We start from the raw sequence: 22,790 nt of genomic DNA, 5'->3' as shown, positions 1-22,790 counted from the left end.
GTGTCAGTTTGTATCAGTTTGGTGGTCAGAATGATATCTAATTGACTGATGGACTCTTGTCCACTTGACTCTTGTACATTTGCAATATGATCCTATAGTGAAAAAACATCACCAAAAGCGACATTCTGAAATCAACCCAAACGAGCGATTGAGATGACCCAGAATCACTGCAAAGCCATCCCGAGTTCATCGGGCCAGTCAATTTCACATTCCTGCAAGATTTTTATAGCATGACAAATTCGTGATGGTACCTGCCCTTTAAAACATATTGCAAATGCACAGTGACTTTGAAAAAGTAAGAAACAAAAAAAAATACATCTAAAAAATTTTGAGCATGACAAATTCGTGATGGTACCTGCCCATTGAAACATATTGCAAATGCACAGTGACTTTGAAAAAGTAAGGAAACATAAACAAAAAAAATCCAACATTTTTATTTTTGGGTGACCAGTTGCACGTGCATTTGCAATATGATTCTATAGTGAAAAAACATATTGCAAATGCACAGTGACTTTGAAAAAGTAAGGAAACATAAACAAAAAAAATCTAAATTTTTTTGGGGGGGATGACCAGTTGCATGTGCATTTGCAATATGATTCTATAGTGAAAAAACATATTGCAAATGCACAGTGACTTTGAAAAAGTAAGGAAACATAAACAAAAAAAATCAAAACATTTTTTTTTTGGGTGACCAGTTGCAAATCAAATCAAATCAAATTTTATTTGGACGTGCATTTGCAATATGATTCTATAGTGAAAAAACATATTGCAAATGCACAGTGACTTTGAAAAAGTAAGGAAACATAAACAAAAAAAATCAAAAAAAATTTTTTGGGGATGACCAGTTGCATGTGCATTTGCAATATGATTCTATAGTGAAAAAACATATTGCAAATGCACAGTGACTTTGAAAAAGTAAGGAAAAATAAACAAAAAAAATCTAAAAAAATTTTCGGGGGATGACCAGTTGCATGTGCATTTGCAATATGATTCTATAGTGAAAAAACATATTGCAAATGCACAGTGACTTTGAAAAAGTAAGGAAACATAAACAAAAAAAATCAAAACATTTTTTTTTTGGGTGACCAGTTGCAAATCAAATCAAATCAAATTTTATTTGGACGTGCATTTGCAATATGATTCTATAGTGAAAAAACATATTGCAAATGCACAGTGACTTTGAAAAAGTAAGGAAACATAAACAAAAAAAATCTAAAATTTTTTTGGGGGGATGACCAGTTGCATGTGCATTTGCAATATGATTCTATAGTGAAAAAACATATTGCAAATGCACAGTGACTTTGAAAAAGTAAGGAAAAATAAACAAAAAAAATCTAAATTTTTTTTCGGGGGATGACCAGTTGCACGTGCATTTGCAATATGATTCTATAGTGAAAAAACATATTGCAAATGCACAGTGACTTTGAAAAAGTAAGGAAACATAAACAAAAAAAATCTAAAATTTTTTTGGGGGGATGACCAGTTGCATGTGCATTTGCAATATGATTCTATAGTGAAAAAACATATTGCAAATGCACAGTGACTTTGAAAAAGTAAGGAAACATAAACAAAAAAAATCCAAAATTTTTATTTTTGGGTGACCAGTTGCACGTGCATTTGCAATATGATTCTATAGTAAAAAACATATTGCAAATGCACAGTGACTTTGAAAAAGTAAGGAAACATAAACAAAAAAAATCCAAAATTTTTATTTTTGGGTGACCAGTTGCACGTGCATTTGCAATATGATTCTATAGTAAAAAACATATTGCAAATGCACAGTGACTTTGAAAAAGTAAGGAAACATAAACAAAAAAAATCTAAAAATTTTTTGGGGGGATGACCAGTTGCATGTGCATTTGCAATATGATTCTATAGTGAAAAAACATATTGCAAATGCACAGTGACTTTGAAAAAGTAAGGAAACATAAACAAAAAAAATCTAATTTTTTTTTGGGGGGATGACCAGTTGCATGTGCATTTGCAATATGATTCTATAGTGAAAAAACATATTGCAAATGCACAGTGACTTTGAAAAAGTAAGGAAACATAAACAAAAAAAATCTAAAAAATTTTTTGGGGGATGACCAGTTGCACGTGCATTTGCAATATGATTCTATAGTGAAAAAACATATTGCAAATGCACAGTGACTTTGAAAAAGTAAGGAAACATAAACAAAAAAAATCTAAATTTTTTTTGGGGGGATGACCAGTTGCATGTGCATTTGCAATATGATTCTATAGTGAAAAAACATATTGCAAATGCACAGTGACTTTGAAAAAGTAAGGAAACATAAACAAAAAAAATCAAAACATTTTTTTTTTGGGTGACCAGTTGCAAATCAAATCAAATCAAATTTTATTTGGACGTGCATTTGCAATATGATTCTATAGTGAAAAAACATATTGCAAATGCACAGTGACTTTGAAAAAGTAAGGAAACATAAACAAAAAAAATCTAAAAATTTTTTTGGGGGATGACCAGTTGCATGTGCATTTGCAATATGATTCTATAGTGAAAAAACATATTGCAAATGCACAGTGACTTTGAAAAAGTAAGGAAAAATAAACAAAAAAAATCTAAAATTTTTTTCGGGGGATGACCAGTTGCACGTGCATTTGCAATATGATTCTATAGTGAAAAAACATATTGCAAATGCACAGTGACTTTGAAAAAGTAAGGAAACATAAACAAAAAAAATCTAAATTTTTTTGGGGGGGATGACCAGTTGCATGTGCATTTGCAATATGATTCTATAGTGAAAAAACATATTGCAAATGCACAGTGACTTTGAAAAAGTAAGGAAACATAAACAAAAAAAATCTAAATTTTTTTTGGGGGGATGACCAGTTGCATGTGCATTTGCAATATGATTCTATAGTGAAAAAACATATTGCAAATGCACAGTGACTTTGAAAAAGTAAGGAAACATAAACAAAAAAAATCTAAAAAATTTTTTGGGGGATGACCAGTTGCATGTGCATTTGCAATATGATTCTATAGTGAAAAAACATATTGCAAATGCACAGTGACTTTGAAAAAGTAAGGAAACATAAACAAAAAAAATCTAAACATTTTTTTTTTGGGTGAGCAGTTGCACGTGCATTTGCAATATGATTCTATAGTGAAAAAACATCACCAAAAGCGACATTCTGAAATCAACCCAAACGAGCGATTGAGATGACCCAGAATCACTGCAAAGCCATCCCGAGTTCATCGGGCCAGTCAATTTCACATTCCTGCAGGATTTTTATAGCATGACAAATTCGTGATGGTACCTGCCCATTAAAACATATTGCAAATGCACAGTGACTTTGAAAAAGTAAGGAAACATAGAATCAAATTATTTTTTTTTGGGTTACCAGTTGCACATTTCAGATCACCAGTTGCACATTTCAGATCACCAGTTGCACATTTCAGATCACCAGTTGCACGGAGGAAAATCGTTACTTTCGACTTTGACTTTTGACTTCCTATGAAATCATATTCCAAATGGAGAAAACATATGCCTTATGCACTAGTAAAAAAAAAAAAAAATGATAATAAAGTATGACTAAAGTATGTTGATAAAGTTCTTATACATGTGTAATTGACATAAAAATTGAAAGAATTTTGAAAAACGGTCCAGAAAGCACTTTTTTAAGGATGTGTGAAGTTTTTTACCAAATTTTGACATTTTTGACTTTTGACTTTTGACTTCCTATGAAATCATATTGCAAATGGACAAAACATATGCCTTATGCGCATGTAATTAAAAAAAAAAAATTTTGATATCAAAATTGGACAAAAGTATATTCATACAGTTCTTACACATGTGTAATTGACAAAAAAAGCGAAAGAAATTCGAAAAAAGGCCCAGAAAGCACTTTTTTAAGGGGTAAAAAGTTTTTGAAAAAAATATCATTTTTTCAAAATTTTTCTTTTGGATGTTGACTTGGGTTGCATTTCCAATATGAAAAACCCAGGTGGAGCGCACTCGCCCCCTGTTGGATTTTTGAGGTGTTACAATTGGCAATTGCCATATGGCATTTGCCATATACTTTGCACGAATCAACGCCGCTTTGGGTGGTATTGGACATCGTGTACATGGTTTGTCCAATGCCAATATTTTGACATTCATTTTTGTACAAATCAGGGGGGTATTCCCTTACATAGTGCACCAAGAGATAGTTTCTCGCTTACGGCCACACCGGCCTGAATACGCATTTCCTGTTTGGAAAGTGAGACAGGTGTTGGTAATTAAGTCGTGAGTGAGTGAGTGTTTGTTTGCTTGAGAGCTTTTTTGGTTATTTTCAACGTTTTTTGAAGTATAATTTAGATTTTTGGCATTTGAACAAGTTTAAGTTTGGTTCGTTTTTTCCCCCTTTGCAGTTTTGCTGCTTGGGGGAGAGTTTTTTGGGTTAAGGTTTTTTACAATGACGGACAACATGGCAATGGCTAATGGAACGGACAAAGACAAAGAAAATGCTCAACGGAAGAAAAATGGAGATGAAGGAGAGATGAAATATGGCAAAGAATTTACGGTGGCAGTGGAGTTGATGGGAGAAGATAGGGTCACGACGATGGAATTACTACGTGCGATTAAAGAGGTGTGTGGAGAGGTGGTGGGATGTAGAGTAAAAGGAGAAAGAAAGTATGAGGTCACGATGAGAAATGGAAAAGGAAAAGAGCGCTTAATGGATGGATTTATGATTAAAGAAACAAGAATTATGGCAAGAGACATGGTTTCCAATGAACTTATAGTCTCTTTTATGAATTTGCCTGTGTATATGGAAGACAACGCTATATTGGCCAAGCTAGGTAGCTGGGGTGTATCAGCAGTCTCTGAAATCAGGAGGAGAGTTTGGCCAGGGACGGAGATAGCAGATGGAACAAGATACTGCAAAGTGAAATTTACGGACACTGTGAAATCATTGCCGTACTCTACAAGGTTTGACACACTTGAAGGAGGAGAGTACTTTAGAGTCATTCATGACAAGCAGGTCAGAGTTTGTAGGCTCTGTATTCAGCCTGGTCACATTTTGAAGGACTGCCCTGAATTCAAATGTTATAAGTGTGGGAAGCAAGGGCATTATGCAAGAGAATGTGTAGGTGGAAAGGAAAGGGCATTTTGCGAAGGATGTCGCATGAGAACTGACGAGTGCAACTGTGGAGAGGTTGTGAATGAGGAGAGGAGCCAGGATCTCTTTGTGGAGACTGATGTATCACCGAGACCAGAAGAAGATGATGGAGGAGAGGACGTGGTGGAGGGTGGAGAGACGGAGAACGCAAGAAGGGAGAAGATCGAACAGAAGACGAATGAAATAGGGAGCAGTATGGACTCAGCAATAAGAAGAGGGAGCTTTCAGGAGGAGGGGGGGAGTGGGCTGGGTGGAGGAACTGGGGACTCACAGATTTTGGGGGGGACCTCGGGCTATGTGGGTGCCTCGGAAGAAGGTGAAGTGGAGGGGAGTGAGATGCTGACAATAATACAGGAAACGCAAATGGATACAGAAAGCACAACAGGCACTAGAAAGAAGAGTTTAAGTTACGTGGAAGAGATGGATTTAGAATCCATTTCAGATTCAGATGACATGGAACAGATTGACAGAAAATGGGAGGGCTACAGGAAGAGGAAAGCGGTGGCGGAGGCGAAAAAGGATAGAAAAGGAAGAAAACATGACAACAGATAGAGGTAAATGAGAAAATATGTATTATTTTTACTATTTATTGGAATGGTTAATTTTATGTCAATCAATGCAAACGGTTTAAGAACAATGGAAAAATTTCAAAGAATTGTAAAAATGGAGAATTCCGATATTTTATGTCTTCAAGAAACACATTGGGACAACGTATGTATTTTAGAAGTAAGAAAAATATGGAGAGATTTTATTTTTGTTAACAATGGTAGGGGGAATTCAAGTGGTGTTGCAATTTTATTGAGGAAGGATGTAGTAGAGAATGTGAAACATATATATAATGATAATAACGGGAGGATTTTAATTTTAGATTTTGAATATATGAATATGGTTTTTAGAATTATAAATATTTATGCTCCTAATACTGAAATAGAGCGCAAAGATTTATTTTTAGAATTAGGGAAATGGTGTGAGGGGAACTGTATTGTAGTTGGGGATTTTAATATTAAAATGGATAGACTGGATATGACAAGGGGAGCTATTTTTAGAAGTGATGTATCTAGGGGGGTTTTAAAGAAGATGATGTTAGAAAAAGGAATGATTGATATGTGGAGAGAGGAAAATCCAGACAAAAGAGAATTTTCTAGAAGGCAGGTGGTTTTAGGGGTTTTGAAACAAACTAGGATTGATCTGGTTTTAGTAAAAGAAGGTTTGAGGAATTTTATGAAAGCTATTAAGTATGTTTTTACAACTTTTAGTGATCATGCAGGTTTAACATTTTCAGTGGGTTTAGATGAGGAAAGAACAGGGGGTGGGATATGGTGTATGAATGCAGGGTATTTAGAAGATGAGGAATATGGGAAACACCTTAAATCTTTGATAGCATGTGAAATAGAGGATAAGCGGAAAGAGAATGATAAATGTTTATGGTGGGACAAGGTTAAGGAAAAAATAAAAGTTTTTAGTATAAGATATGCAAGGAAAAAGCGAGGAAGGATGAAAAGAGAAGAAAATGAGTTGAGGGCTAGATTGGATGAAGAAATGGGGAAGTGTGACAGTGAACCTAATTATAATGTAGAAACGTTTTTAGATTTAAAAGCAAAATTGAGTAAATATGAAATAGATAAGTGTAAGGGTGCAATTATAAGAAGTAGGGCAAAGTATGTTTTAGAGGGGGAGAAATGTACTTCATTTTTTCTTGGTTTAGAGAAGAATAAACAGAGGAGAACATATATTAGAGAGATTGAAAATGTAAAGGGTGAAGTTGTTAATGATTATGTAGAGATATTAGAAACAGTGCAGAATTTTTATAAGGATTTATTTAAGAAAGGGGAGGTGGATGAGGGGTGTGTAAAGGAGATATTGAATAGTGTGGATGTGCAAATTAATGTAGAGGATAAACAAATGTGTGATGGGAAGATAACAGTGAATGAAGTTAAAGATGCGATTAGGGGGTTACAAGTAAATAAGAGTCCTGGTGTGGATGGAATAATTGCAGAATTTTATAAAGTATATGAAAGTTTTTTAGCACCTATTTTATTGGAAGTTTATCAATATATGGAGGATAATAATAGTGTTTCAGAATCTATGGTGACAGGGCTGATAACGATTTTATATAAAAATAAGGGGAGCAAATTGAAACTGGAGAATTATAGGCCAATTAGTTTGTTAAATTCGGATTATAAGATTTTAGCTAAGATCCTGGCAAATAGAATGAAGCAAGTTTTAAATGATATTATAGCACCTACACAGAATTATAGTGTGCCTGGTAGAGATATTGCCGATACAATTAATACGATTAGAGATGTGATAAATAAAATGAATCATGATAAGATGGGGGGAATAGTTTTAAGCATAGATTTAAATAAAGCCTTTGATAGGGTAGAGCATGATTTTATGTTTAGGGTAATGGATAAATATGGTTTTGGTAATAGAATAATAGGATGGATAAAATTATTATATAAGAAGGCAAAAAGTAGGGTGAAGTGTAATGGGGTTTTAACTGATTCTTTTATTCTTGAGAGATCTGTGAGACAGGGATGCCCTTTATCAGCTTTATTATTTGTTTTATCGGTGGAACCTTTAGCAGCATTTTTAAAAAAAGATCATCTTATAAATTGTGTACAGACTCCACAAGGAGGTTTTAGTTTGATTCATCAATACGCAGATGATACCACTATAACAGTTAGAGATGAGGGAAGTGTAAAAAGGGTGATGGAGTGTTTTAAAGTATATGGACAAGCATCAGGGGCAAAGGTTAATATGGAGAAGTCAGTTGTAATGTATATTGGGAAGATTAATGAGGGGAATTTTACTTTTAAGGTGGTAAAAGATTATTTTAAGGTGTTAGGAGTGTTTTTAGGGGTGAATGAAATAGAAGCTAGGGATTTGACATGGAGTGGTGTGATAAATAAAGTTAGGAAGGTAGTAAATATGTGGAGGGGGAGGTCTTTGAAGTTAAAAGGGAAAGTCATTGTGATAAATTCCTTGTTGATGTCAATTTTTATTTATGTAATGAATGTTTTGGATATGCCAGAATGGGTTTTATCTGAAATGAATAAGATCTTAGTTGATTTTTTATAAGGAAATATTTATATGGTGAATTGGATTATGGGTGGAAAAGGTTTTTTAAAGAGTATTTGAATAAGGTTGGGAGGATTGGGGATAATGGTTTATTGATGTGTGTGAAACAGGAAATGTTAGAAAATATACCGTTGTTTTATAAAGAAGTGTTTGGGGCTTGGGGGCAATTTTTACCAAATATTTCTTATGAATGTACCATCTTAGAAAACATTTTAAATCAGCCGATATTTTTAAATCCAAAGATCAAGTCTAAAGATATGACGTTGTTTTGTAAATACTTTATGAGGGCTGGGATGAGGCAGATAGGTGACATAGTATATGAGGTAATTCCTGGGTTCCTTCCGTTGCAGGCAATATATGATAATGTGGTTGAAATAGATGAAGAGATTAGTAAAACTACAGTGGAGAATATGTACAAGAAAATATTAGGATGTATTCCTGGGGAGTGGGTGATTTTAATAAATAAAGAGGTGGCTAAAAGATCTAGGGGTTTACCGGTTTTATATTGTGAAAGTAATGGGGAGAAACATGATTTATCAGGGTTAAAAGTTAAAATGGTTTATAGTAAATGTATTTTAAAAGAGATAAAAGTTCCTGCATCGGAAAAAGTGTGGTCAAGGGTGTTTGCAAATATGGATGTGAAATCAATATGGAAGAATGTAAATGTAAAATATAATTCTATAGAGTGTGAAGACAATGATTTTAAATTGAAACATAATAGGATTTTTACAAATGTGGTTTTGCATCAAATAAATAGGGATATTAAAAGAGAATGTGATATTTGTGGTACGGGGGTGGAACATTTTATGCACTTTTTCGTTGAATGTAGCAGGTTAAAAGATTTTCATGAGTTTTTAAAAGGGCTTTTAGTAAAACATTGGGGGGAGGAGATTTTTAATGGGGTGGAATGGAGGAGATTCTTTCTTTTTGGTATTAATGGGAAAAGTAAAGTTTTGAATTTTAATTTGGTTAATTATGTTTTAAGTCATGCTAGATATGCTGTAAGACAAAGAAGGAATATGGGTCATTATGAAGGGAAATGTGTGAGTGTGGAAGGTCTTTTTAGGAGGACTTTAGAAAATGATACAGAGATAATATATAAATACGGGGGAGGAAATTTTGAAAAACTGTTTGTGTGGGGGAGTACTTTTATTGAAATAATGTCAAATGGGAAACTTGCATTTAATTATTAATTGGAATTAGTGAATGACTGTGTTTTAAATTGGTTTTCTTCTATTACTCTTCTGATGTTATTAAAAGGGTGAATTGTTCATCCTTAATTATTACTGACTGAATGTTGCAAATATTGTACGATTTTTCATAATAAAAAAAAAAAAAAAAAAAAAAGTACGCCTGATCTCGTCCGATCTCGGAAGCTAAGCAGGGTCGGGCTTGGTTAGTACTTGGATGGGAGACCGCCTGGGAATACCAGGTTCTGTAAGCTTTTTGTCACTGCCTTGTGGAATTTCAACTCTTTGTCCGTTTTTTCCCACAAGGCTGAAATATGTGCCCTCGCTTTGAAATAAGTAAGCAAGGTTAGTTTGTATTTCATCCAACAATTGTGTGGCTACAGTATATGCAATTTCATCCACTTTTTGGCTTTTGCTTACACACCGGCCTGAGTACGCCTGCAATTCGGGCCTGGTTAGTACTTCCCTGGGAATACCAGGTGCTGTAAGCTTTTTGTCACTGCCTTGTGGAATTTCACACAAGGCTGAAATATGTGCCCTCGCTTTGAAATAAGTAAGCAAGGTTAGTTTGTATTTCATCCAACAATCTGTGCTACACATTATGGCTACAGTATATGCAATTTCTTCCATCTTATCTAAATGGTGAAATGGCTCACTTTGACTTTACATAGTGCACCAAGAGATAGTTTCTCGCTTACGGCCACACCGGCCTGAGTACGCCTGATCTCGTCCGATCTCGGAAGCTAAGCAGGGTCGGGCCTGTTTAGTACTTGTTGGGAATACCAGGTGCTGTAAGCTTTTTGTCACTGCCTTGTGGAATTTCAACTCTTTGTCCGTTTTTTCCCACAAGGCTGAAATATGTGCCCTCGCTTTGAAATAAGTAAGCAAGGTTAGTTTGTATTTCATCCAACAATCTGTGCTACACATTATGGCTACAGTATATGCAATTTCACCACTTTTTGAGTGCCAGTACGCCTGTTGATTGACGCAGGTGTGAGTGATTGCGCTGAGACTGAGTGTTTGCTCTAGAGAGTTTGTGTTGGAGTTTTGAGCTTTTTGAAGTACAATTTCTTTTTGTAAATTGATTAAGTTAGATTTATAGTTTGGGGTTGTTCCCCGGCAGCATATTGCTGTTTGGGGGACTTTCCTCCTGTCGTTATTCGGATGGATACAATGGCTTTGACCAACGCTGGAAAAAAGACTACGAACAAAGGAAACATGGATAATGGCGCTGCAGCAAGACAGGCGCAAAAATATGAAAAGAATTTAACAGTGGCTGTGGAAATTATGGGAGAAGAGAAGATTACAATGATGGAGGTATTGAGAGGGATTAAAGAAGTTTGTGGACTGGTCTGCGGCTGTCGGGTCAAAGATGAAAAGCGATTTGAAGTGACGCTGTCAAGTGCGAGAGGGAAAGAAAAACTGATGGATGGATTTAAAATCCGGAGCTGTCGAATCATGGCAAAGGATCTATCGCTGGATGAGATGGTTGTATCCTTCTTAAACCTCCCAGTATATATTACAGACGAGGACATCACAGAGCGGCTAAGAGCATGGGGTGTGTCTGCTATATCGCCGGTGAAAAGGCGCTACTGGCCGGGGACGGACATTGCTGATGGGACGCGCTTCTGTAAAGTTAGGTTCACAGACACTGTGCGCTCGTTGCCATATTCTGCCAAATTTGAAACGTTGGAAGGGGCTGAGTACTTCAGAGTAATACACGATCGGCAGGTCAAGGTCTGTAGGCTGTGTATCCAGCCAGGGCACGTGCTACGAGAGTGCCCTGATTTCGCATGTCATAAGTGTGGTGAGCAGGGGCATTACGCACGAGAGTGCAATGGGAGGAGAGAGCGAGGTTGTGTTGGATGCGGGAGGGGTGTAGCGCAGTGCTCCTGTCCCCATGGGGAAGGTGCTCAGGACTGGGCATCACAGGATTTCAGCGCAAATAGTGTCGTGGAGGAGAACGAGGTGGAGGAAGCTGGGGAGGAAATTGGCATGAGTGAGCAACCCCAGGGAGAGAAGGAGGACGAAGAACAGAGGCAGCCAGAGGAGGAAGTGGAGACGGAGCCTTGTACTGAAGGAAGGGAGGCACCCAAGGATGGAGGGATAAGCTCAAGCCTAGACGATGTAGAGTTGGAGGGCGATCCTCGTGGAGAGGGGGGCTCCTCTAGGGAGGTGGATAATGCAAGGGATGACTCTCGCAAACGTAAAGAGTCTGAAGAAGAGCTGTCGGAGGAAGATTTGGAGTACATAAAATCAATGCGTTGGGATAGTAAAAGGAACATGATAACCAAGAAGAAAAAGAAGAAAAAAGATCAATCATGATGGACTGGATTCATCCCCTCTTTATAGTCATAATGGTGAGAGTTGTATCTATTAACACCAATGGACTTCGTAGCAAAGAAAAGCTAGAGCTGGTGTTGGAAGCCTTCTCTGCGGATATATTATGTCTTCAGGAGACCCATTGGACTGAGCCGTATATGGATAATGTAAGGCAGAGATGGAATGGACTAATGTACGTGAGTAATGGTACTGTGCGGGCATGTGGGGTAGCTATTTTGGTAAAACATGACGTTGTGTCTAACTTAAATTTGTTATGTGCTGACACTGTGGGTCGAATGGTGGGAGTGGGTTTCACTTATCAAGATATGGAGTACTCGTTGTACAATGTCTATGCTCCTAATAATGAAATTGAGAGGAGGGTTATGTTTATGTCTATGGGAGGATTATGTGGGAAAAACTGTTTGCTTGTTGGGGATTTTAATGTATGGATGGATAGGCTAGATGCCTCAAGTAGCGCACATTTTAGCTCTGACTCATCTCGGGGAGCGCTATTAAGGCTAATGAGGGATGAGGATTGGGTGGATATATGGAGGGAGAGGAATCCAGATAAGCGGGTGTTCTCTCGAAGACAAGTGGTGAGGGGTGAGCTCAAGCAGTCACGTATAGATTTGTGTCTCACTCATAGAGAGGTTGCGCACTTGGTTGTGGGGGTAAAGTATTCACACACATTTTTTAGTGACCATGATGCTCTGCTTTTCAGGCTGGGTGCATCAGGGGAGGGGAGGGGGGGTGGTTTGTGGTGTCTTAATGCCAGTATGCTGAAGGATGAGGTGTTTAGGGCAGCAGTGAAAGAGTGTGTGAATGACGCCGTGTCAGATCCTTTATTTGAGTCGGATGTGAGTGTGTGGTGGGAAGGATTAAAAGGGGAGTTCAAGCGGCTGGCAATATCTAGTGCAAGACGGGCAAATGTGACAAGGAGGAGGGAGGAGGGGATTCTTAAATCTCGCCTGTTATTGGAGTTAGAAAAGGTAGAAAACTGCCCAGGCTATGATGTGACAGAGTACCTGAGGGTGAGGGAGGAGTTGAGGGTCGTAGAGAGGCACAGGTGCATGGGGGCAGTGGTGAGGAGTAGAGCACAGTATGTGGTGGAGGGGGAGAGAAATACTGCTTTTTTCCTGGGGTTAGAAAGGAGGAAGCAGGAAAGGAGTTTTCTAACTGAGCTGATAAATGAGAGGGGGGAGAGGGTGACAGATCTGGAAGGAATTTTGAATACAGTGCATTCTTTTTATAAGGGCTTATTTACGTCGGGTGGGGTAGATGAAGTGTGTATGAGAAGAGTGCTAGACGCAGTAGAGGCTAGGGTGTCGACTGAGGATGTAGAGATGTGTGATGCTGATTTTACATTGGCAGAGGTTAAAGCTGCCATATTGGGCCTGAACTTGAATAAGAGCCCGGGTTCAGATGGTCTTACTGCAGAGTTTTACCGTGAGTTTAGTGACATACTGGCCCCACTAATGCTGCGTGTGTATGTGTGTATGGAGGAGAAGAGGGTAGTCCCTGAATCTTTAGCTATGGGTGTGTTGACTGTGTTATACAAAGGGAAGGGGAGCAGACTGAAATTAGAGAACTACAGACCAATAACCCTTTTGAACTCCGACAATAAGGTGCTTGCGAAGATAATGGCTAATAGGTTGAATAAGGTGATGGGAAGCATCATAGCACCTACTCAGGCCTATGGAGTTCCGGGGCGGGATGTAGTGGACACCCTCTGCACTATCCGGGATGTGGTGAAGCAGATGGGGGAGGTGGGTGGGGCGGTGCTCTGTCTAGATCTGAATAAAGCCTTTGATCGGGTGGAGCATCGGTTCCTGTTAGAGGCCTTGGAAAGATTTGGGTTCGGGCCTCGTCTTAAAGGATGGGTGAAGCTTTTGTATGGGTCAGCGTGCAGTGTCGTGAAATGTAATGGTGTGCTGACTGATCCTTTTCCCCTGGGCAGGTCTGTTAGGCAGGGTTGTCCATTGTCTGCACTACTATACAGCGTCTCAGTAGAGCCTTTAGCGGCGTTTGTAAAGCGGAATGGAGGAGTGCATGGAGTGGACCTCCCGGGGGGAGGCGTCAGTGTACTGCATCATTATGCTGATGACACCACCTGTACTTTGCGGGATGGAGAGAGTGTGAATTGTCTGATGAAGTGTTTTGATGTGTATGGGAGAGCTTCTGGGGCTAAGGTGAATGTAGAAAAGTCTCAAATGTTATGTGCTGATGATACTGTTATGTCTACATGTAACATTCCTTTTAAGACTGTTAAGGGGCATGTGAGAATTTTGGGTGTGAATATTGGGGTAGATGAGCGGGAGGCGAGGGACTTAACTTGGACAGGGGTGATTAATAAAATAAAGACGACTCTGAATTACTGGAAACAAAGGAAATTAAAATTGAGGGGGAAAGTGGTTGTGGTGAATGCATTGTTAATGTCAAAATGTGTGTATACCTTAGGGGTTATGGACATGCCTGTATGGGCTCTGAAGGGAATTAATAATTTAATGTCTGATTTCCTGTGGGGTGGGAAGGGGGTGAAGATTGCTCATGATGTAATGATAGCAGATTATGATAGGGGTGGTTTGAGATTAATAGATCTGGAGGTGAAGTTAAAAGCCATGAGGGTGAAGAGAGTACAACGGTTTTTGTATGGGGAGGAGGGTCAGGGGTGGAAGGAGTTTTTCAGGCATTGGTTGCATAGGAGTGGAGGTTGTGGAGATTATGGGTTGTTAATGTGTTTCAAGCCCAGCATGTATGCAGAGGTGCCTGAGTTTTATCAGGAGGTGTTCAGGGCCTGGGCGGAGTTCTTACCGCAAGTAAGTTATGAGTGTGACTCTATTGGGGTGATTTTGAATATACCAGTTTTTCTGAACCCAATGCTGAAATCAGAGGGAAAGATGCTGGAGAGTAAGGTAATAATGAAGGCGGGTATGATAAGACTGAGGGACTTTAGGTATGAGGTGGTGCCAGGGTTCCTGCCTGAGCAGGCGATCGTAGATACTGTCTGGGGGGTAGATGAGGATGTCAGGAAAGGGATGGTGTTGAGAATGTATGATAGGATAAAGGAGTGTGTTCCAGGGGAGTGGGTGAGGCTGTTGGACAATCATTTGAGTAATGGAGTCTTAGAGACCTTGCCTGTGTTGCAGGTGAAATGTGGGGAGAAAATGCAAGCCTTATCCTCTACCCAGGTGAGGGCCGTATACTGGGCGCTTATTACCAGGAAGGTCAGGGCGCCTGCATCGGAGAAAGTGTGGAGGCAAGTTTTTCCAGGGATGGAAGTTGAGAGGTTGTGGGAAAACATGGTAGTGAGGCTCAATAGTATTGAATGTACCCATTTTGATTTTATGTTGAGGCACAACCGTGTTTTTACCAAGGTGGTGTTACATCAGGTAGACAGGTCAGTGTCTCGTGTGTGTGATGTATGCACAGATAAAGATGAAAATCTGATGCACATGATGTTTGAATGTGTTGATGTAGCTGGGTTCCATGTGAGGTTGAGGGACATGTTAGAAAGGTACTGGGGAGAAGAGTTAATGGGTGGGGTTGATTGGAGGTGTTTGGTATTGTTTGGAGTGGGTCAGCATGTGAAGGGGGGGAATATTGTATTATTTAATTTTTTGCTGTCACATGCAAGGTATGCAGTATATATAAGGAGGAACTTGGCAAGGTTTGAGGAAAAGAGGGTGACAGTGTGGAAGGTGTTTGAAGGCTTGGTAAGGAAGGATGTAGGATTGATGTATAGGTCTAAGCAGGAGGATTTTGAGAGGGTGTTTATGAAGGATTGTGGATTTATTGCTGTGGGGGAGGATGGTGGATTGGTGTATGGGTTTTGATGTGTAACATTTTGGAGATTTCAGTACAAATTTGAAAGAATTGTTTTGAGAATGTCTTAGTTTCTACTTGATAAGGAGGTGCTTTGAACACTCTCTATTCTTGTGGAATGTGGTTTAGCAAAGTATTGTATGCAATGGTAGTATAATTTGAGTTTTGGTATTTGAATTTCTCTATTTTTGATTTGATAGGGGGTGAATTGTTTGCCTGCCAATGTCAAGTATTGTGTTGATTAAAATGGTTTGTGTAGATAAAATTTGTATATCATGTAAAATAAGAATTTTTATAATAAAAAAAAAAAAAAAAAAAAAATCTCGTCCGATCTCGGAAGTACGCCTGATCTCGTCCGATCTCGGAAGCTAAGCAGGGTCGGGCTTGGTTAGTACTTGGATGGGAGACCGCCTGGGAATACCAGGTTCTGTAAGCTTTTTGTCACTGCCTTGTGGAATTTCAACTCTTTGTCCGTTTTTTCCCACAAGGCTGAAATATGTGCCCTCGCTTTGAAATAGGTAAGCAAGGTTAGTTTGTATTTCATCCAACAATCTGTGCTACAAATTATGGCTACAGTATATGCAATTTCTTCCACTTTTTGAGTGACACAAATATGCTTATCTAAATGGTGAAAATGCAACAGCTGTTAATCAGGCTCACTTTGACTTTACATAGTGCACCAAGAGATAGTTTCTCGCTTACGGCCACACCGGCCTAGTACGCCTGATCTCGTCCGATCTCGGAAGCTAAGCAGGGTCGGGCTTGGTTAGTACTTGGATGGGAGACCGCCTGGGAATACCAGGTTCTGTAAGCTTTTTGTCACTGCCTTGTGGAATTTCAACTCTTTGTCCGTTTTTTCCCAGGCTGAAATATGTGCCCTCGCTTTGAAATAGGTAAGCAAGGTTAGTTTGTATTTCATCCAACAATCTGTGCTACAAATTATGGCTACAGTATATGCAATTTCTTCCACTTTTTGAGTGACACAAATATGCTTATCTAAATGGTGAAAATGCAACAGCTGTTAATCAGGCTCACTTTGACTTTACATAGTGCACTAGTTTCTCTTACGGCCACACCGGCCTGAGTACGCATTTCCTGTTTGGAAAGTGAGACAGGTGTTGGTAATTAAGTCGTGAGTGAGTGAGTGTTTGTTTGCTTGAGAGCTTTTTTGGTTATTTTCAACGTTTTTTGAAGTATAATTTAGATTTTTGGCATTTGAACAAGTTTAAGTTTGGTTCGTTTTTTCCCCCTTTGCAGTTTTGCTGCTTGGGGGAGAGTTTTTTGGGTTAAGGTTTTTTACAATGACGGACAACATGGCAATGGCTAATGGAACGGACAAAGACAAAGAAAATGCTCAACGGAAGAAAAATGGAGATGAAGGAGAGATGAAATATGGCAAAGAATTTACGGTGGCAGTGGAGTTGATGGGAGAAGATAGGGTCACGACGATGGAATTACTACGTGCGATTAAAGAGGTGTGTGGAGAGGTGGTGGGATGTAGAGTAAAAGGAGAAAGAAAGTATGAGGTCACGATGAGAAATGGAAAAGGAAAAGAGCGCTTAATGGATGGATTTATGATTAAAGAAACAAGAATTATGGCAAGAGACATGGTTTCCAATGAACTTATAGTCTCTTTTATGAATTTGCCTGTGTATATGGAAGACAACGCTATATTGGCCAAGCTAGGTAGCTGGGGTGTATCAGCAGTCTCTGAAATCAGGAGGAGAGTTTGGCCAGGGACGGAGATAGCAGATGGAACAAGATACTGCAAAGTGAAATTTACGGACACTGTGAAATCATTGCCGTACTCTACAAGGTTTGACACACTTGAAGGAGGAGAGTACTTTAGAGTCATTCATGACAAGCAGGTCAGAGTTTGTAGGCTCTGTATTCAGCCTGGTCACATTTTGAAGGACTGCCCTGAATTCAAATGTTATAAGTGTGGGAAGCAAGGGCATTATGCAAGAGAATGTGTAGGTGGAAAGGAAAGGGCATTTTGCGAAGGATGTCGCATGAGAACTGACGAGTGCAACTGTGGAGAGGTTGTGAATGAGGAGAGGAGCCAGGATCTCTTTGTGGAGACTGATGTATCACCGAGACCAGAAGAAGATGATGGAGGAGAGGACGTGGTGGAGGGTGGAGAGACGGAGAACGCAAGAAGGGAGAAGATCGAACAGAAGACGAATGAAATAGGGAGCAGTATGGACTCAGCAATAAGAAGAGGGAGCTTTCAGGAGGAGGGGGGGAGTGGGCTGGGTGGAGGAACTGGGGACTCACAGATTTTGGGGGGGACCTCGGGCTATGTGGGTGCCTCGGAAGAAGGTGAAGTGGAGGGGAGTGAGATGCTGACAATAATACAGGAAACGCAAATGGATACAGAAAGCACAACAGGCACTAGAAAGAAGAGTTTAAGTTACGTGGAAGAGATGGATTTAGAATCCATTTCAGATTCAGATGACATGGAACAGATTGACAGAAAATGGGAGGGCTACAGGAAGAGGAAAGCGGTGGCGGAGGCGAAAAAGGATAGAAAAGGAAGAAAACATGACAACAGATAGAGGTAAATGAGAAAATATGTATTATTTTTACTATTTATTGGAATGGTTAATTTTATGTCAATCAATGCAAACGGTTTAAGAACAATGGAAAAATTTCAAAGAATTGTAAAAATGGAGAATTCCGATATTTTATGTCTTCAAGAAACACATTGGGACAACGTATGTATTTTAGAAGTAAGAAAAATATGGAGAGATTTTATTTTTGTTAACAATGGTAGGGGGAATTCAAGTGGTGTTGCAATTTTATTGAGGAAGGATGTAGTAGAGAATGTGAAACATATATATAATGATAATAACGGGAGGATTTTAATTTTAGATTTTGAATATATGAATATGGTTTTTAGAATTATAAATATTTATGCTCCTAATACTGAAATAGAGCGCAAAGATTTATTTTTAGAATTAGGGAAATGGTGTGAGGGGAACTGTATTGTAGTTGGGGATTTTAATATTAAAATGGATAGACTGGATATGACAAGGGGAGCTATTTTTAGAAGTGATGTATCTAGGGGGGTTTTAAAGAAGATGATGTTAGAAAAAGGAATGATTGATATGTGGAGAGAGGAAAATCCAGACAAAAGAGAATTTTCTAGAAGGCAGGTGGTTTTAGGGGTTTTGAAACAAACTAGGATTGATCTGGTTTTAGTAAAAGAAGGTTTGAGGAATTTTATGAAAGCTATTAAGTATGTTTTTACAACTTTTAGTGATCATGCAGGTTTAACATTTTCAGTGGGTTTAGATGAGGAAAGAACAGGGGGTGGGATATGGTGTATGAATGCAGGGTATTTAGAAGATGAGGAATATGGGAAACACCTTAAATCTTTGATAGCATGTGAAATAGAGGATAAGCGGAAAGAGAATGATAAGTGTTTATGGTGGGACAAGGTTAAGGAAAAAATAAAAGTTTTTAGTATAAGATATGCAAGGAAAAAGCGAGGAAGGATGAAAAGAGAAGAAAATGAGTTGAGGGCTAGATTGGATGAAGAAATGGGGAAGTGTGACAGTGAACCTAATTATAATGTAGAAACGTTTTTAGATTTAAAAGCAAAATTGAGTAAATATGAAATAGATAAGTGTAAGGGTGCAATTATAAGAAGTAGGGCAAAGTATGTTTTAGAGGGGGAGAAATGTACTTCATTTTTTCTTGGATTAGAGAAGAATAAACAGAGGAGAACATATATTAGAGAGATTGAAAATGTAAAGGGTGAAGTTGTTAATGATTATGTAGAGATATTAGAAACAGTGCAGAATTTTTATAAGGATTTATTTAAGAAAGGGGAGGTGGATGAGGGGTGTGTAAAGGAGATATTGAATAGTGTGGATGTGCAAATTAATGTAGAGGATAAACAAATGTGTGATGGGAAGATAACAGTGAATGAAGTTAAAGATGCGATTAGGGGGTTACAAGTAAATAAGAGTCCTGGTGTGGATGGAATAATTGCAGAATTTTATAAAGTATATGAAAGTTTTTTAGCACCTATTTTATTGGAAGTTTATCAATATATGGAAGATAATAATAGTGTTTCAGAATCTATGGTGACAGGGCTGATAACGATTTTATATAAAAATAAGGGGAGCAAATTGAAACTGGAGAATTATAGGCCAATTAGTTTGTTAAATTCGGATTATAAGATTTTAGCTAAGATCCTGGCAAATAGAATGAAGCAAGTTTTAAATGATATTATAGCACCTACACAGAATTATAGTGTGCCTGGTAGAGATATTGCCGATACAATTAATACGATTAGAGATGTGATAAATAAAATGAGTCATGATAAGATGGGGGGAATAGTTTTAAGCATAGATTTAAATAAAGCCTTTGATAGGGTAGAGCATGATTTTATGTTTAGGGTAATGGATAAATATGGTTTTGGTAATAGAATAATAGGATGGATAAAATTATTATATAAGAAGGCAAAAAGTAGGGTGAAGTGTAATGGGGTTTTAACTGATTCTTTTATTCTTGAGAGATCTGTGAGACAGGGATGCCCTTTATCAGCTTTATTATTTGTTTTATCGGTGGAACCTTTAGCAGCATTTTTAAAAAAAGATCATCTTATAAATTGTGTACAGACTCCACAAGGAGGTTTTAGTTTGATTCATCAATACGCAGATGATACCACTATAACAGTTAGAGATGAGGGAAGTGTAAAAAGGGTGATGGAGTGTTTTAAAGTATATGGACAAGCATCAGGGGCAAAGGTTAATATGGAGAAGTCAGTTGTAATGTATATTGGGAAGATTAATGAGGGGAATTTTACTTTTAAGGTGGTAAAAGATTATTTTAAGGTGTTAGGAGTGTTTTTAGGGGTGAATGAAATAGAAGCTAGGGATTTGACATGGAGTGGTGTGATAAATAAAGTTAGGAAGGTAGTAAATATGTGGAGGGGGAGGTCTTTGAAGTTAAAAGGGAAAGTCATTGTGATAAATTCCTTGTTGATGTCAATTTTTATTTATGTAATGAATGTTTTGGATATGCCAGAATGGGTTTTATCTGAAATGAATAAGATCTTAGTTGATTTTTTATGGGACGGGAAGGGGGTGAAAATAGCTTTTAAAACTTTGATTGCAGGTTATGAGGAGGGGGGTTTGAAGTTGGTGGATTTAAGGGTAAGGAAAATAGCAATAAGAGTGAAAATGGTAAGGAAATATTTATATGGTGAATTGGATTATGGGTGGAAAAGGTTTTTTAAAGAGTATTTGAATAAGGTTGGGAGGATTGGGGATAATGGTTTATTGATGTGTGTGAAACAGGAAATGTTAGAAAATATACCGTTGTTTTATAAAGAAGTGTTTGGGGCTTGGGGGCAATTTTTACCAAATATTTCTTATGAATGTACCATCTTAGAAAACATTTTAAATCAGCCGATATTTTTAAATCCAAAGATCAAGTCTAAAGATATGACGTTGTTTTGTAAATACTTTATGAGGGCTGGGATGAGGCAGATAGGTGACATAGTATATGAGGTAATTCCTGGGTTCCTTCCGTTGCAGGCAATATATGATAATGTGGTTGAAATAGATGAAGAGATTAGTAAAACTACAGTGGAGAATATGTACAAGAAAATATTAGGATGTATTCCTGGGGAGTGGGTGATTTTAATAAATAAAGAGGTGGCTAAAAGATCTAGGGGTTTACCGGTTTTATATTGTGAAAGTAATGGGGAGAAACATGATTTATCAGGGTTAAAAGTTAAAATGGTTTATAGTAAATGTATTTTAAAAGAGATAAAAGTTCCTGCATCGGAAAAAGTGTGGTCAAGGGTGTTTGCAAATATGGATGTGAAATCAATATGGAAGAACGTAAATGTAAAATATAATTCTATAGAGTGTGAAGACAATGATTTTAAATTGAAACATAATAGGATTTTTACAAATGTGGTTTTGCATCAAATAAATAGGGATATTAAAAGAGAATGTGATATTTGTGGTACGGGGGTGGAACATTTTATGCACTTTTTCGTTGAATGTAGCAGGTTAAAAGATTTTCACGAGTTTTTAAAAGGGCTTTTAGTAAAACATTGGGGGGAGGAGATTTTTAATGGGGTGGAATGGAGGAGATTCTTTCTTTTTGGTATTAATGGGAAAAGTAAAGTTTTGAATTTTAATTTGGTTAATTATGTTTTAAGTCATGCTAGATATGCTGTAAGACAAAGAAGGAATATGGGTCATTATGAAGGGAAATGTGTGAGTGTGGAAGGTCTTTTTAGGAGGACTTTAGAAAATGATACAGAGATAATATATAAATACGGGGGAGGAAATTTTGAAAAACTGTTTGTGTGGGGGAGTACTTTTATTGAAATAATGTCAAATGGGAAACTTGCATTTAATTATTAATTGGAATTAGTGAATGACTGTGTTTTAAATTGGTTTTCTTCTATTACTCTTCTGATGTTATTAAAAGGGTGAATTGTTCATCCTTAATTATTACTGACTGAATGTTGCAAATATTGTACGATTTTTCATAATAAAAAAAAAAAAAAAAAAAAAAAAAAAAACGCCTGATCTCGTCCGATCTCGGAAGCTAAGCAGGGTCGGGCTTGGTTAGTACTTGGATGGGAGACCGCCTGGGAATACCAGGTTCTGTAAGCTTTTTGTCACTGCCTTGTGGAATTTCAACTCTTTGTCCGTTTTTTCCCACAAGGCTGAAATATGTGCCCTCGCTTTGAAATAGGTAAGCAAGGTTAGTTTGTATTTCATCCAACAATCTGTGCTACAAATTATGGCTACAGTATATGCAATTTCTTCCACTTTTTGAGTGACACAAATATGCTTATCTAAATGGTGAAAATGCAACAGCTGTTAATCAGGCTCACTTTGACTTTACATAGTGCACCAAGAGATAGTTTCTCGCTTACGGCCACACCGGCCTGAGTACGCATTTCCTGTTTGGAAAGTGAGACAGGTGTTGGTAATTAAGTCGTGAGTGAGTGAGTGTTTGTTTGCTTGAGAGCTTTTTTGGTTATTTTCAACGTTTTTTGAAGTATAATTTAGATTTTTGGCATTTGAACAAGTTTAAGTTTGGTTCGTTTTTTCCCCCTTTGCAGTTTTGCTGCTTGGGGGAGAGTTTTTTGGGTTAAGGTTTTTTACAATGACGGACAACATGGCAATGGCTAATGGAACGGACAAAGACAAAGAAAATGCTCAACGGAAGAAAAATGGAGATGAAGGAGAGATGAAATATGGCAAAGAATTT

General features: G+C 37.9%; 2 pseudogenes; both read left to right on the top strand.

Moving 5' to 3' along the window:
• The first annotated feature begins 10,084 nt into the window (after positions 1–10,084).
• Positions 10,085–10,190, top strand: LOC139399875 (5S ribosomal RNA; annotated as a pseudogene).
• A 6,042-nt stretch (positions 10,191–16,232) lies between these two features.
• On the top strand, positions 16,233–16,350 carry LOC139399874 (5S ribosomal RNA; annotated as a pseudogene).
• Positions 16,351–22,790: the final 6,440 nt, after the last annotated feature.

The sequence above is a fragment of the Oncorhynchus clarkii genome, unplaced genomic scaffold (assembly GCF_045791955.1).
Source record: "Oncorhynchus clarkii lewisi isolate Uvic-CL-2024 unplaced genomic scaffold, UVic_Ocla_1.0 unplaced_contig_1112_pilon_pilon, whole genome shotgun sequence".
Taxonomy (NCBI): Eukaryota; Metazoa; Chordata; class Actinopteri; order Salmoniformes; family Salmonidae; genus Oncorhynchus; species Oncorhynchus clarkii.
Note: the sequence above shows the minus strand (reverse complement) of the source record. Positions and strands in the feature narration are given on the sequence as shown.